Source organism: Anguilla rostrata, chromosome 4 (assembly GCF_018555375.3).
Source record: "Anguilla rostrata isolate EN2019 chromosome 4, ASM1855537v3, whole genome shotgun sequence".
NCBI classification, from domain to species: Eukaryota; Metazoa; Chordata; class Actinopteri; order Anguilliformes; family Anguillidae; genus Anguilla; species Anguilla rostrata.
Genome location: NC_057936.1, coordinates 5336765 through 5349057, shown reverse-complemented (window position 1 = coordinate 5349057; position 12293 = coordinate 5336765).

Below are 12293 nucleotides of genomic sequence, written 5' to 3'. Positions count from 1 at the left end.
AATCCAAAGATATCTGGCGGAATAATTAAGTGCAGAAGTTGGCACGAAATTCCCAAAAAAAAAAAAAGGGACTGTCTCTTATTTATGCGTCCCGTGACTGGAGGCGGGGAGCAGCAACCGCAGTAAGTGTTTCAAGAGGGGAAGAAGCAAGAGAGCAGGGGAGAGGGGTTAGGGATTAGTCTGGGGCTTAGTCTCTGCCCCTTGGATACAGTACATAACATTTACATTACATTACAGGCATTTAGCAGACGCTCTTATCCAGAGCGACTTACACAACTTTTACATAGCATTTTACATTGTATCCATTTATACAGCTGGATATGTACTGAAGCAATTCAGGTTAAGTACCTTGCTCAAGGGTACAACGGCAGTGTCCTCCCCAGGAATCGAACCTATGACCTTTCGGTTACAAGCCCAGTTCCTTACTCACTGTGCTACACTGCCGCCCAGTAGGACCTTTCTGTTATAGGCATGGGAGAGGAAGGGGGCAAAAGGGGCAGTTTTAGTTCAGCCTTCATGCATTGGCAGTTTGTTTACAGAAACTGCCTACCAAGGTGGGTGTGGGGGTGAGGTGGGATAGGGTGTGGTCGGGGGATGGAGGGGGGGGAGGGCTAGACCCTCTTTGAGACTGGAGCACTTTGGCCAAAGAAATTTTTTTCTCCTAGGAATTCTATACAGGTGAAGCTGACCGAGGTGAGCTGTCTGTACCTGCCAGAGACCCATCCCCCTCTTCCCCATGCCCCCTGCGATGATGTCAGCATCACACACGCTTGATAAGCTCCTCCTCTCGGGAGTCATACACTGCCACCTATAATTATCTTCAAAGGGGCGGTGTGGCACGTCTGGATGTCTACGCCAGCTCCCCTCCCCCTTCCCCCCTGGGGGGGGGGGAGAGGGGCCAGGATCAGGTTACAGTCCGGGGGCCCTACAGATACAGTTTCACTGCAGGTGTCCCTTCAAAGTGTGGCCATGGCGGGCCGGCCTGGGGTGTCTGTTAAATGGCGGGGTTTTGGGCCAGCCTGTTGGCCTTGCCAGCCCAGCATGAAAAGCCTCGTGTGGGGGCGTCTGGGAGCGTCTGGGGCGTCTGGGGCGGAGTGGGGCGTTCAGCTTCCAGGGGTGGGACTGGCGCCCTCCCCCCCAAACCTCAAACCTTCACCCCCTCTCACTGTCTCTCTGCGCCTGTAATTGAAAATGCGTTCATCATGGGGCCGGAGGCTCCAGCGTGGAGAGAGAGAGAGAGGCTGCAGCTGGAGAAAGATGCTGGGGTTTGGGTGGGGGGGTGGGGGGGGGGGCCTGGATGCGGTAGGAGGGTGGGAGCTTGGGGCGGGGGTCTGGGTGCTCAGCCAAATCTCCTAGCATACTTCGCATCAGTGCTCTCCTCCTCCTCTCTCCCCCTTGTATTTGCTCTGTGTTATTTACACCTCTCCATTGCCGATGACATACCGCCAGTTTGCACCTTTCCAAAACAGTTACATACTGGGGGGGAAACTGAGGAACGTCACAAAAATCGCATTTCTAGAAATCTGAAATCTGCTAGACATTAAATTTACCTCCTCTGGGTACAACAGAGAGAAAACAATAAAACAAAACTATTAACGAAGCAAGAAGCTATGTAACGAAAACAGCACCATAAATATTGCAACCACAAAAAGCGGGCTCGTGTTCATAAAGGACCCATAAACACGCTTCACAGTAAACTTCCAGACAGGTCTGTTAATTCGTCTTGTAGACCAGATGCACTGCACTCAGTAGTAAGGACTCTTCAAAGAGTCTTGTGTAGCACAGTGGGTAAGGAACTGGGCTTGTAACCGAAAGGTCGCAGGTTCGATTCCCAGGGAGGACACTGCCGTTGTACCCTTGAGCAAGGGTACTTAACCGGAATTGCTTCAGTATATATACTATATATATATAGTATATATATGAAGGATATATCCAGCTGTATAAATGGATACAATGTAAAAAGTTGTGTAAGTCGCTCTGGATAAGAGCGTCTGCTAAATGCCTGTAATGCAATGTAATGTAAGCACGCTTCACAGTAAACTTCCAGACAGGTCTGTTAATTCATCTTGTAGACCAGATGCACTGCATTCGGTAGTAAGGGCTCTTCGTAGCGTCTTTATAGCGGTTTTTTTTTCGTGTTTTTTTTTGAGGGATCATCCTTCCTGATCCTGATGGCGGGCGGTTCGCGGTGTGCGCGCCGAGGAGGACGGCTTCTTCGGCGGGGCTGGGGTGCGGGTTTTGGGATTTAACCGCCCCCTCCCCTTCCTTGAGCAGTCTGCCCATCTCCTGTGTGAGCAGTCAGGAGAAGAAAAAGAGGAGGAGGAGGAGGAGGTGGGGCAGGGGAAGGTGTAGACCTCCTGTTTTCCATTAGACAAAAAAAATAAATAAAAAGCAGACCCCAGTTTGCCGCCTCCCCTTGAGCAGACCCCTCCCGAAAAGGTCTCGTAAAACGTGATCATTTTTTTTACGAGTTTCCCTTTTCAATCGGGACGTGCAACTGGCTGTTCCACACGGATCGTAGCCGTCTTCGGGCGTAGGAATTACGGTAAGGAGAAGGCGAGGGGTGGGGTGGGGTGGGGAGGTGGTGGCTAACAAGGTTTTCCTCCCCTCCTATTTTTAGTCAGCATGCAGTCCCAGGTAATCTATAATCGGACACACTTTCCGTCAGATTAGTCCAGTTATTAAAGGCCGAGGCTGCAGTTAGTGATGATTAAGTTAAGCGTCATTACCTCTCGTGCTGAATTTGACTGCGTAGCACGGAGAGGAGATACGTAGGAAGGCCTGGATCCTGGAGACTGAAAGATGTTTTTGGTTTTTTTGTTCCCCCCCTCCCAAACCGCTTAATGCAGCACATACCGGGATTAATTAGCAGGTCTAACGAGGGCAGGTGACCACGTGACAGGGGCGCCAAACATTTATCGAAAATTCAGCCTCCAGCTCAGACTTAAAAAATTGGCTGCTTCGAATGAGAAATCCTGCTCGTATGGAACAAAAGCAGAACAAAATCCGAAAGATGGAACAACAGCCAGAAACATCTCAGGGACTCCTGGACTAGGGTTACCTGTGTCAGGTGTTGAGAGTGAACTGCGAGGAATATTGAGTAGTTATTCTCTTAACATTTTGCATTACATTACATTACAGGCATGTAGCAGACGCTCTTATCCAGATCGACTCACACAACTTTTACACAGCATTTACATCTCATCCATTTATACAGCTGGATATATACTGCAGCGATGCAGGTTAAGTACCTTGCTCAAGTGTCCTTCCTGGGAATTGAACCTGTTCCTTGTCCATATACTACACTGCCACCCCCTGTTTTATCTCTTGTGTGCGCTTTGTTTGCACTTTGCTTGATGATATTTTCAGTTTCCTCTTTTCAGAAGAGTTTTTTTTCCCATTTTCTAGCAACACGCTACATGCGATCGAGCTGCATATTAAATTAACCGTGTCTGCAGGACCTGGACGATGGCGGCCCAAACCGCGCACGCTTGCCCGTGGTTTCATCTAATCCGTACTCAGATGAAAGTAGGTGTGGGGGGGGGGCGACGAAGGGGGAGGTGGGGACGAAGCGATCTGTGGCTTTATAGCCTCAGGAGCTGTTCGGAATGTGATTTTCCGCAACGTGTCCTGCGAAAAGAGCGGGAAAATGGCGACAGAAGGCGGGCTGGGGGAACGGAGCGCAAGCGTAGGTTTTGGAAAAGCGGCGCCTTTTCTCGCCCCCGGGCTGCGGAGGAGGGCGGGGGGGGGGGGGGCGGCGCTGCTGCCCACTCCAAATCGCCCCGGGGGGCGGAGCCAAGGCCGTTGGCTGGAAAGCGTACCGCTGTCACACCACCGACACGAGTAAAACCGTGGTGGGGGGGGGGGGGGGGGGGGGGGGGGAGGACCATCGGCCAGAAGAAGAGGAAAGCACCCTCCGACCCCCCCCCACTTACCCCCCCACCCTACCCCTGGCCAAGCTGGCCAGCTGATGCTCAAACAGGCCAGATACTCTACGGTTTCCAGGCTGGATTACGGGGGGGCTGGGGGGGGGGGGGGTGAGGGGGCAGAGTTTAGGAGGCGGCAGGACAGTAGCGTGTCAGGTGATCACACGCAGGAGAGCTGGCCGTGTTCCGAGCGGCGAGCCTTCATCGTCGTCTTACCCACGATTCCAAGAGGCGAGCGAAAGACCGAGAGAGGAACAGCGTTTTATGAGCCTCTTCCTGGCCCGCGCGAACCGTGTCCCAGCGGCTCTCTCACAGGCTGCCGGATTGGATCTGACTTTAAAGGGAAGCAGAGAGAGAGAGAGGGCTCTGGATAATCAGCCCTGAACGGCATGGTTTTTTGTCCAGAAGGCATGTTCCTTTCAGCTGCCTCTCCTTGGCGAAACCACATTTCATTTAAATCCCATTTCAGTACTAACCCATTGTAATTAAGTTTTTTTATTTTTTTTTATTTTTTTATTTTTAAACAAGCTGTCCTTTTTGGACATTTGAACCGACGTGACTTTGAAGAGAACATTCTAATTGCATACTTCTGATCTCACACCTTAAAGGGTTAAAAATGTTTCTCCGTTTAGGTATTGCAATTTTGTTACTGTCCTGTTTACCTGTTTAAGTATTTGCACATACAATGTCAGCACAATACAGAAAGAAGAAGGTGGCGTTCTCAGGGAAAAGCATATTTTTAGTTTTTAAAATACACCTTTGACACAAAAACCACACATTTGCACCGACAACACACAAGTATATCTGTCCATTTTTCCAAGATCATTTACAGCAGCATAATACCAGACACTTTATGAAAAAAAATTTAAAAAATAAACCTTCTTTGATGTCTCCCATTTTTGACTGGAACCTGAAAGTTAAGCCGGGCAAAGGAAATCCTAAAGCCATTATCTCTCCTGTCATCACCTTTAATTTCATGGCACACAGTTACACATTGAGACAAATAATAAACCCCGGACTGAATGGACTGAATGCCAGTCTGCGCGTACACGTCCAAGGCTATTTATTAGCCTAATGATTGCCCTTTTTTTCCAGAGAAAAGGGCCTTCCCTTGATGTGGGGAGAAATATTAGCCCCTCGTTGGCGTTTGAAGCCCCGTCTTCAAATTTCGCCTGTTGACAGCAAAACAAAGCTAGGTCTGCGGCAGACATAATGAGGTTCGGCTAGGCTTACCCCCCCCCACTCCCTGGGTCCCTGGCGGCTGCCTGACGACCTATGACCTCTGACCTCTCATTTAGACAGCACACTTTCATAGGCTGATGGCCCCTTCAGGTAGGGATGCGATTGGTGACTGCACCCTCTGGCTTGCAGAGGTTACTGTACTGAACTCTTGTTTTGTTAAAACATATTCGCAATGTATTTTCAGCGGGGTAACTATCTTATCATGTCCCCATTGGACAGCTAGAATATATTAGCAAAGCAAGGGCTGCCCAGTCCTGTTCCTGGCGATCTACTGTCCTGTAGGTTTTTCACTCCAAACAAGGCACCTCATTCAGGAGCTAAGAGACTGCATTGAGCTGCTGATTGGTCAGGTGTGCCATATTTAGGAAATTAAAACCAACAGGATGGTAGATCTCCAGGAACAGGGATGGGCAGCCTTGCTGTTGAGCTTCAAGGGATACAGGCCTTAGTGTTATAGACTGCACCATTGACTGAACATGGCGTGAAACTGGAAATAGCATACCCCTCATCATTTTCAGCTGCTACATCTATATCGTCCTCCGTAGGTGTAGGTGTGCGGCCACAAAATCCTGCTTCTGCTTCGGGGAACCAAGAGAAAGGGCAGCTTTTCTCCAAATGCTCGGGGTTGAAAAATAAATGCGGCATGTCCTTCAGATACCAGGCCTGAAAAGGGCAAGAAAAAACATGGTGTTTTAATCCTGACTGTCACACTAGCTTTTCACTTTGTGTGTGTGTGTGTGGGTGCGTGCTTGTGTGTCTGAGAGTGTGTATGTGTGTGCGTGTTTGTGTGTATGTGTGTGTGTGTGTGTGTGTGCGTGTGCGTGCACGTGTGGGTGTATGTGATTATGTGTGTGGGCGTGCATTTCTAACCTTTTTCTGAGGTAAGCAGGCTATTAAACATGTGCGCTGATTATTAATTATACCAGTTGCTCTGTTTCCCAATTATTTCAGTCTCTCTGTTTTAAGGGGGAAGGGGGGGGGGGGTTGGGGACACGTGCATGCCCGCTAGCGAGGCACGCTAACAGCCTTTTACACTGGGGAGCACTTGAGTGAAAACACCTGGCTCAGGTGCCATTTAAGCCCGTTCCCTCAGTCAGTCCATCCTCATTAGCAGCCTCCGAAAGGAAGTGACTGCATTCTTTTTTCCGCTCAGGGTCGGCTTTTTAGGGATTTTTTAGGTGGCACTAAAAAACAAAGATGGCCGAATGGTTGGAGGAGGTGCTTTTGAATTTTGGATTTCGTGGCCCTTGGATCGTTGTGGCCCGATGCCAGGGGCGGGCTCTGTGTCTGGTGCTGTGGCAGCACGGGTTTTTTTCCCTGTGAGGTCACATTTTACATTACATTACATTACAGGCATTTAGCAGACGCTCTTATCCAGAGCGACGTACAACAAGTGCATTAGTTCAAGGTGCAGAGGTGCAAAAGAAACACACTAGAGTGAAGAAAAGATCGTAGTGCCAGAAGTGACCACATACATCAGGACTCCAACCCTGTAGGGTAACCTGTTCAGCAAACAAAGAAACAATCCTGCCAAGTACAAACTAGCACTGAAATCACATTCGCCTAATCAGAATCATTTAAGTCGAGATTGAGTCGCAGAACTCACACACAGCGTCAGCCCAAAGTTCTCGAGTGTTTTCGTTGCTGTGAACACTGTTTACAGTAAAAATTGTGTCAGAGGCACTCTGCCCTACTGAAGCAGTTTTCCTCTCTTTCCCAACGGAAGGCGGTTTTTTTATGGCTTCCTTTGCATTCACAGCTACATCCTTTTTTATTTTTCTTAAATACGTCGTCTTTTATAATGCATAGGCGTTAAATTAGTTTTTATTGTGTAGTATTAAAGAACAATTATTTGTGTTTGTGTGCGCACGTGTGTGTGCATGTTTGTGTGTTTTAGTATGTGTCTGTGTGTATGTGCGTGTGCGTGTGTTCGTGTGTGTGTGTGTGTGTGTGTGTGTGTGTGTGTGTGGTGTAGAAAAGGAGATTAACACCCCACCCCCCCAGATCAGGAATGCAATAAAATAAAAACCCTCCTGAGTAACTCCTTAATGAAAAGCAGTCGACGTGTAATGAAACATTGATTATATGCGTATTAAAAGCACTTCATCTGTAGTGCTGATCACAAAAGCAGGGCCGTGGTCTCTGAGCAGCCCCCCCCCACCCCCCCCCCCACCATCCCACCCCGCCCAAGGGGGTCCCGATTCTTCTCCAATAATTGTAATTCGGCGCTAAGGAGCTTAGCCCCCATGTTATCCCGTCATAGACGAGCTGCAATAAAGAACTTGGGGCGTAATAATGCGTAATACGATGGGGGGGGGGCTGGTAGGGGGGGTAATAATACAGGAGATTATCGTTTTTGGAGGGCCCTCTTTCTGGCCCACTCAACATTTGCTTCAGGTCAGCCATCCCTAATTTCTGAGCTCGTTCGCCAACACCCCCCCCCCCCCAGCCCCCCATTCCTCCATCTCATGGTTTTGGGTAATGAACATTACAACTCGGTTCATTGGCAAGCAAAGAAAAGCACCCACCCCCACCCCCCCCCCCCCAATGGCTGGGTTGGGGGCAAGGGGTGTAAGCTACTGTGGCACAAAGCAGGAATTTGCCCCTGTTGTATCTGTTTTTTGGGGGGGGGGGGGGTTAGGCAGGACCCCCATGCTGTGAGCGTCCTTCTGTGTCACCTCACCCGTAGGACAGACCCCCCGCCCCCCCAGTCCCCCTCTAACACCCCAAAGCCTCTCATCAAGGGACCCTCCATTTCTCATGAAAGTTTATACCTTTGATGTCTGCAGAAGTGTGTGTAACCTTCTCCACTCTTGCGGAGTAGTAACACGACACATGGAATGACATCACGGTCTAGGGCCAGCGTGTGCTTCCACGGGTCAAAATGAGTCACTTCCAGGCGATTAACCAGGTGTCTTTTCCCCTCTCCGAAAACTACCTTCACATCATTTGGCAGACACCCTTATCCAGAGCCTCTGATACAAGAGTACTCACTGCATTTCAGCACAGGATAGCAATAAATAAATAGTCCAGACAATTTGTTGTTTTTTAAATGGTTTTCTTTAAGGTTAAGGAAGATAGGTAAGGTTAAATTTTATTGGAGGTGTACAGTAGGAAGGTGTTCAGTCCAGGTGTCTCTAGTCTGTGGTGGAAGGTCATTCCAAACCTTAGGCATCGGGACAGAAATTAAGAACTGCTTTTACACAGGGAGCTGGAATCACATGACAGCGTACCATTCTCATCTCATTCTATCTTCAGTACCTAACCGGTGTCTCCCCTGTCCACGGAGTTTAAAATAATTTCAGCAATTTTGAAAACTAAACCAGGGGAGATTTTGGAAAAGTGTTTGGGAACCCCTGTTTAATGAAAGCTGAAATAGTCAAAGTGTTTTCATATAATTACGATAAATATACTGTAGTTGGTTCAAAACTGCAAAACGGTAAATGGACGAAGAAGTGCTTACTGTTCCAGAGAGTTCCGTTTTTTTCTGTTACTTTCAAATTTTTTTGTCAGTTGGACAGAAAGTTCACTCTGAATGTGAGGTGCCCCTCCAGTGACTTTTCACAAGCTGACCGCTGTGGGCGAAAGTGTTGGCTTCGCACAGCCGTTGGCAGGGTAACGTATCGCAGCAGGGTAGAGCGCAAAACTGGCCACGATGTAAAAGCCTCGCAGAATCGGTCATCACACCTTCTAGTGCTCTGGAACTTTTCTTTAAAAAAAACGTCTGGGTGTCGTTTTACTGCTTGCTCTCGGGCGTGCGACTGCGCTTCTGTCTCTCCGTGTCATCCATCGGCGGTTTGTCGGCCGTCAGTGGCAAAGTGGGAGTAATCGCGATCACCTGGGCGGCCGTGGGCCCTCACTTAGAGGCGCAATTGGCGGTAACTGATTAATTTGGGACACAGGGACTGCCAATGGTCCCTTTCACTGTGGGGTGGAAGAGGGTGAAGTGGTTCTTTATTTCTGTCCTGTCAGACAGATCCCAACCATGCCCTCCCCCCTCCCCCCTCCCCCCTATCTCCCATGTAAGAGCCTGAAAGTGGCGTAAAGTGTCCCTTCCAGAAATCTCCCATAATTCCCTCCCCCCCCATACACACACACACCAAATGTCCTGGCTCGTGTGTGGTCGCCCTGTTTGACACACAACCCCCCCCCCCCCCCCATGCCCCCTCACCCCCAGCAAACACCAGTCCCCCTTCTGGACCAAAGCGGCATCTGAGGTAAGGTTTGTTACAATAATCTTTTTTTTTCTGACACCCCCCCCCCCCCCCACACACACAGGGCGGAGAAGAAAAGCCTCGCTTGTAGCGTGTTTTGCCCTCCTCTCTCTCGAGGGAGAAGAAAAGCGTGTGACGAACATCACAGCACGCCTCAGCCGCCTGAGAAAGGGGTCCAAGGGACCGCCTCTAATAAATGACCCAAAAAAAAAAACTGTAGCCTTTTTAGTCAAGCCAACCCCCCCACCCTAACCCACCCCCCCTTTCGCTTTCTCCCCACACTTTCTTCTGTCCAGCTTAGCCGCTTATTTTGCCTCCCTGCTCCCGCTGAAAGAACCGCAGATGTTGACATTATTTGCGGCGAGTTAAGATGGATTCTAAAGCCTATTATTCCTTCACTTGTAACTTCTTTATGATTGAGTTCTCCCCTGTCCTGCCCTGTGCCCCCCACCCCCCATCCCCCCCCCAAAGCAGAATTGGGTCTCTGGGCTTGGGGAGAACAGAGAAAAGGGCTGTGGACGGTAGCTGCTCCACCAGGGGGGCCTTTCTACAAGGGCCGACCCAGGGACTGGACCTCTTTGTGGGGAGCAGCAGGTAGCTGCAGTGGGCTGGGACCGTGTTCTGTCTGGTCCGCATTGTGCGCCCCTTCCTGGGGTGGGGGGGGGGGGGGGGAGTGGGGGTCAAAGGTCAAAGCCCTTCCCACCACCACCAGCAACAACCTCAAGACCACCATCAGATTCATACCTACCCTCGTCCGGCTATAGGGCTGTATGGACAGAGTAGGAGAGAGAGAGACAGAGAGAGAGAAAAAGAGAGAGGGAGGGACAGAGAGAGAGAAAGAGAGAAGGAGAGAGTGTGAGGGGGAGAGAGAGAGAGAGAGAGAGAAAGAGAGAGGGAGAGACAGAGAGAGAGAAAGAGAGAAGGAGAGAGTGTGAGAAAGAGAGAAAGAGAGAGATAGAGAGCCTGAGCAGGTAGATCAGCCCCTTGTCCTCAAGCCTGAAGTTAATTTCATGGCACCTCTGGTATGATAAGTCTTTTTGTTTATTTTAAATTAAAAACAAGAGCTGATGATATCTGGGGGTTTGCCGTTGTTGATAGGGGAGCTATGCAGGGCAGGCGTGGGGGGGTTTGGGGAGGGGGGGGGCTGGGGTTGAAAGACCGAAGAGAGCTGAAATATTTGGAGCAGACGCCTCTTGTCCTGAGAAGACTCCCCTGGTTTTTGAAAAGCCCCTATCCCACAACCTCCTTTACCTCCAGGGAAGGATATACTCACACTGCAGCAGCTGAAGTGAATACACCCCCTCCCCCACCCCCCGTCCTCGTGCCCCCCCCATCCCCATGACATCTCCTCTCTCCCAGTGTATCGTCAGTAAGCCCTGGCTCCACCCACTTTGCCAGTGAGATTGACTGCTGTCAACAAGAGCTGGCTCCACCCACTTCGCCGGTGAGATTGACAGCTGTCAACAAGAGCTGGCTCCACCCACTTCGCCGGTGAGATTGACAGCTGCCAGTGTGCACAGCTGTCTCTAATTGGCTGAGGCTCCAGAGACCGGGCCGTGACCTCTGGACAGCGACACGTTGACCCCCCCCCCTCCCCCCTCCCTGCGCCCCACCCCCCTGCCCTGAGGGTGTGACCCCGTGTCCGCCCCCGCCTCCGTGGAGGTGCTTCCTCATTTTTTAACAAACTGCCACGCATCGCACCGGACCATCGCATTGTGTGGTGTCCCTGCCTCATTGCATTCCAATAAATGACATCTTTCCACCTCCCCGCCCCCCCACCCCCAACTTATCAGGGCCGAGGAACAGTGCGGTGCCCTGCATGGGGGCTTTCTCAGCAGGGACAGTGAGCGGGAGGGTGGGGGGGCGAAGGGGGGTTACAGGCAGTTTTGATGGTAAATGGACTGCATTTATATAGCGCTTTTATCCAAAGCGCTTTACAATTGATGCCTCTCATTCGCCAGAGCAGTTAGGGGTTAGGTGTCTTGCTCAAGGACATCGACACGCCAGGCGGGTTGAACCGCAACCTCGTTGCCAGACAATCGTTTACTCTGGCTGTCGCCACGGCGTGCCGCTGCCAGAAATTTGTCGCTCCGTCGCGCTCGGTGTCGGGAGCGTCAGGCGCTGGCTCCTGGCGGGAGATCTGCTGATACGAGAACTCGATTAGGCCCCAGGATGGGTGACGCGGAGGCACGAGGGGGCCTGGGGGCGTCCAAGGAGGCGCCTGTTCCCATTGTGTAGCGCGAAGGACTCCAAAGCTAATTAACCAATTACCAGCTCTAACTGCTGGTCCCCTGGGGAGAGGTTAAGGAGCAGGATCAGGGGGTATTGAATTACTTCGTCACATACAAACGTCTGTATACTCGCTGTGTTTTCGAACTGTTAGTTTAGTTACACTCCACGGCAGTGGGGGGCGCTGTTTAAGAATCTGCAGATCAAGGTAAACATGGAAGTGACAACGTTTTTCACACCAAACACAGACAAAAAAACAATGGCTGTGATAAAGGAGCAGAAACTTTGATAGATTGGACGTTCATAATTTCATAGTTTGCGCTTGTTTATTCATCACTGCAAAAAAAAGAAAAAGAAGAAATAGAAGATGGCATGTTCCTCTGCTCAATCTGATGAGGAGACTGGATGAAGCCAACTTAACCATCCATGTGACATTTTCGACCAATCACAAGCAATCTCCACACTTACGTCGGTGTGTGAACATCTCGGCACGTTCGGTCAGCGGGGAAGTGGTGGCCAAAGTCATCGTGGAGTTTTGTTTTCTCCACATACACGCCATTTTACGTCATGTAATTCGTACAAACTCGCCGAAGCTCATTTTCGCAAGCAAGTAAACTCCACAGAACTCGATCAGTTTCAGAAGAGAGATGCACTAAAACCTACATACAGTGCCTCGCCAAAT